Source organism: Colletes latitarsis, unplaced genomic scaffold (genome assembly GCF_051014445.1).
Source record: "Colletes latitarsis isolate SP2378_abdomen unplaced genomic scaffold, iyColLati1 scaffold0018, whole genome shotgun sequence".
Lineage (NCBI taxonomy): Eukaryota > Metazoa > Arthropoda > Insecta > Hymenoptera > Colletidae > Colletes > Colletes latitarsis.
The window spans coordinates 12,260,408-12,265,318 of NW_027488369.1; positions in this window are offsets into that span (position 1 = coordinate 12,260,408).

Consider the following 4,911-nt stretch of genomic DNA (forward strand, 5'->3'; position numbering starts at 1 on the left):
GACCTAACCTAGACCTAACATGCGTTATCCTCAAAAATATAGACCGAAACCAGGTTTAGTGGACTGTTTCTGTGTGGTACCACATTACTGCGTGACCCAAACCAGAAAAAACCCAGGATCTGTTCAACAAGTATGTGAAAAATGCGAAAGTATGACGCTGATGAGGGCAAATCCCAGACCAATCCCAGACCTAACTTGCATTGTCCTCTAAAATATAGATGGAATCCAGGTTTAACGGACTGTTTCAGTGTGGTACCACATTACTACGTGATCCAAACCATGAAAAACCGAGGATCTGTTCAACAAGTATGTGAAAAACGCGAAAGTATGAGACTGATGGGGGAAAATCCCTGGCCTAACCTAGACCTAACATGAGTTGTCCTCAAGAATATTGTTCGAAACAAGGTTTAATGGACTGTTTCAGTGTGGTACCACATTACTACGTGATCCAAACCAGAAAAAGCCCAGACTCTGGCCATCAAGTATGAGAAATATGCGAAAGTATGACCCTGATGAGGGCAAATCCCAGACCTAACCTAGACCTAACATGTGTTATCCACTAAAATATTAATCGAAACCAGGTTTAATGATCTGTTTCAGTGTGGTACCACATTACTACGTGATCCAAACCAGAAAAAGCCAGGGGTCTGTGCAACAAGTATGTGAAAAACGCGAAAATATGTCCCTGATGAGGGCAAATCCCAGACCTATCCCAGACCTAACTTGCGTTATCCTATAAAATATTGATCGAAACCAGGTTTAATTGACTGTTTCAGTGTGGTAAAACATTACTATGTGATCCAACCCAGAAAAAACCCAGGATCTGTTCAAGAAGTATGTGAAGAATGCGAATGTATGAGACTGATGAGGGCACATCCTGGACCTAACCCAGACCTAACTTGCGTTATCCTCCAAAATATTGATCGGAACCTGGTTTAATTGACTGTTTCAGTGTGGTACCACTTTACGACGTGATCCACAGCAGAAAAAACCCAGGATCTGTTCAAGAAGTATGTGAAGAATGCGAAAGTACGAGTCTGATGAGGGAAAATTCCTGGCCTAACCTAGACATAACATGCGTTATCCTCTAAAATATTGATCGAAACCAGGTTTAATCGACTGTTTCAGTGTGGTACCACATTACTACGAGAAAGAAAACAGAAAAAACCCAGGATCTGTTCAACAAGTATGCGAAGTATGCGAAAGTATGAGCCTGATGAGGGAAAATCCCAGGCGAGACCTAGACCTAACATGCGTTATCCACTAAAATATTAATCGAAACCAGGTTTAATTGACTGTTTCAGTGTGGTACCACATTACTACGTGATCCAAACCAGAAAAAACCCAGGATATGTTCAACAAGTATGTGAAGAATGCGAAAGTACGAGTCTGATAAGGGAAAATACCTGGCCTAACCTAGTCCTAACGTGCGTTATCCTCTAAAATATTGATCGTACCCAGGATTAATTGACTGTTTCAGTGTGGTACCACATTACTACGTGATCCAAACCAGAAAAAGCCCAGGATCTCTTCAACAAGTATGTGAAAAACGCGAAAGTATGAGCCTGATGAGGGCAAATCCTAGACTTAACCCAGACCTAACGTGCGTTATCCTCTAAAATATTGATCGAAATCAGGTTTAATGGACTGTTTCAGTGTGGTACCACATTACTACGTGATCCAAACCAGAAAAAACCCAGGATCTGTTCAAGAAGTATGTGAAGAATGCGAAAGTACGAGTCTGATGAGGGAAAATTCCTGGCCTAACCGAGTCCTAAAGTTCGTTATCCTCTAAAATATTGATCGTAACCAGGATTAATTGACTGTTTCAGTGTGGTACCACATTACTACGTGATCCAATCCAGAAAAAGCCCAGGATCTAGCCATCAAGAATGAGAAATATGCGAAAGTATGAGCCTGATGAGGGCAAATCCCAGACCTATCCCAGACATAACTTGCGTTATCCTATAAAATATTTATCAAGACCATGTTTAATTGACTGTTTCAGTGTGGTACCACATTACTACGTGATCCAAACCAGAAAAAACCCAGGATCTGTTCAAGAAGTATGTGAAGAGTGCGAAAGTATGAGTCTGATGAGGGAAAATCCCTGGCTTAACCTAGACATAACATGCGTTATCGTCTAAAATATTGATCGTAACCAGGATTAATTGACTGTTTCAGTGTGGTACCACATTACTACGTGATCCAAACCAGAAAAAGCCCAGGATCTCGTCAACAAGTATGTGAAGAATGCGAAAGTATGAGTCTGATGAGGGAAAATCCCTGGCTTAACCTAGACATAACATGCGTTATCCTCTAAAATATTGATCGAAACCAGGTTTAATCGACTGTTTCAGTGTGGTACCACATTACTACGTGAAAGAAAACAGAAAAAACCCAGGATCTGTTCAACAAGTATGTTAAGAATACGAGAGTATGTGTCTGATGAGGGAAAATCCCAGGCCTAACCTAGACCTAACATGCGTTATCCACTAAAATATTAATCGAAACCAGGTTTAATTGACTGTTTCAGTGTGGTACCACATTACTACGTGATCCAAACCAGAAAAAACCCAGAATATGTTCAACAAATATGTGAAAAACGCGAAAGTATGAGCCTGATGAGGGCAAATCCTAGACCTAACCCAGACCTAACGTGCGTTAGCCTCTAAAATATTGATCGAAATCAGGTTTAATGGACTGTTTCAGTGTGGTACCACATTACTACGTGATCCAAACCAGAAAAAACCCAGGATCTGTCCAAGAAGTATGTGAAGAATGCGAAAGTATGAGTCTGATGTGGGAAAATTCCTGGCCTAACCTAGACCTAGAGATCGTTATCCTCTAAAATATTGATCGTAACCAGGATTAATTGACTGTTTCAGTGTGGTACCACATTACTACGTGATCCAAACCAGAAAAAGCCCAGGATCTCTTCAACAAGTTTGTGAAAAACGCGAAAGTATGAGCCTGATGAGGGCAAATCCCAGACCTATCCCAGACATAACTTGCGTTATCCTAAAAAATATTGATCGAATCCTGTTTTAATGGACAGTTTTAGTGTGACACCACTTTACTACGTGATCCAATGCAGAAAAAACCCTCGATCAGGTCAACATGTATGTTAAAACTGCGAAAGTATGACCCTGATGAGGGCAAATCCCAGACCTAACCTAGACCTAACGTGTGTTATCCTCTAAAATATTAATCGAAACCAGGTTAAATTGACTGTTTTAGTGTGGTACCACTTTACTACGTGATCCAATGCAGAAAAAACCCTCGATCAGGTTAACATGTATGTTAAAACTGCGAAAGTATGACCCTGATGAGGGTAAATCCCAGACCTGACCTAGACCTAACGTGTGTTATCCTCTAAAATATTAATCGAAACCAGGTTTAATTGACTGTTTTAGTGTGGTACCACTTTGCTACGTGATCCAAAGCAGAAAAAACCCTGGCTCAGGTCAATATGTATGTTAAAACTGCGAAAGGATGACCCTGATGAGGGAAAATCCCAGGCCTAACCTAGACCTAACATGCGTTATCCACTAAAATATTAATCGAAACCAGGTTTAATTGACTGTTTCAGTGTGGTACCACATTACTACGTGATCCAAACCAGAAAAAAACCAGGATATGTCCAACAAATGTGTGAAAAACGCGAAAGTATGAGCCTGATGAGGACAAATCCTAGACCTAACCCAGACCTAACGTGCGTTATCCTCTAAAATATTGATCGAAATCAGGTTTAATGGACTGTTTCAGTGTGGTACCACATTACTACGTGATCCAAACCAGAAAAAACTCAGGATCTGTTCAAGAAGTATGTGAAGAATGCGAAAGTATGTGTCTGATGTGGGAAAATTCCTGGCCTAACCTAGTCCTAGAGTTCGTTAGCCTCTAAAATATTGATCGTAACCAGGATTAATTGACTGTTTCAGTGTGGTACCACATTACTACGTGATCCAAACCAGAAAAAGCCCAGGATCTCTTCAACAAGTTTGTGAAAAACGCGAAAGTATGAGCCTGATGAGGGCAAATCCCAGACCTATCCCAGACATAACTTGCGTTATCCTCTAAAATATTTATCGAAACCAGGTTTAATTGACTGTATCTGTGTGGTACCACTTTACGACGTGATCCACAGCAGAAAAAACCATCGATCATGTCAATATGTATGTTAAAACTGCGAAAGTATGACCCTGATGAGGGCAAATCCCAGACCTAACCTAGACCTAACATGTGCTATCCTCTAAAATATTAATCGAAACCAGGTTTAATGAGTCTGTTTCAGTGTGGTACCACATTACTACGTGATCGTAACAAGAAAAAACGCAGGATGTGTTCAAGAAGTATGTGAAGAATGTGAAAGTATGTGTCTGATGTGGGAAAATTCCTGGCCTAACCTAGTCCTAGAGTTCGTTATCCTCTAAAATATTGATCGAAGCCACGTTTAATTGACAGTTTCAGTGTGGTACCACATTACTACGTGATACAATCCAGAGAAAGCCCAGGATCTCTTCAACAAGCATGTGAAAAACGCGAAAGTATGAGCCTGATGAGTGCAAATCCCAGACATGTCCCAGACCTAACTTGCGTTATCCTATAAAATATTGATCGAAACCAGGTTTAATTGACTGTATCTGTGTGGTACCACTTTACGACGTGATCCACAGCAGAAAAAACCATCGATCATGTCAATATGTATGTTAAAACTGCGAAAGTATGACCCTGATGAGGGCAAATCCCAGACCTAACCTAGACCTAACATGTGCTATCCTCTAAAATATTAATCGAAACCAGGTTTAATGAGTCTGTTTCAGTGTGGTACCACATTACTACGTGATCGTAACAAGAAAAAACGCAGGATGTGTTCAAGAAGTATGTGAAGAATGTGAAAGTATGGGA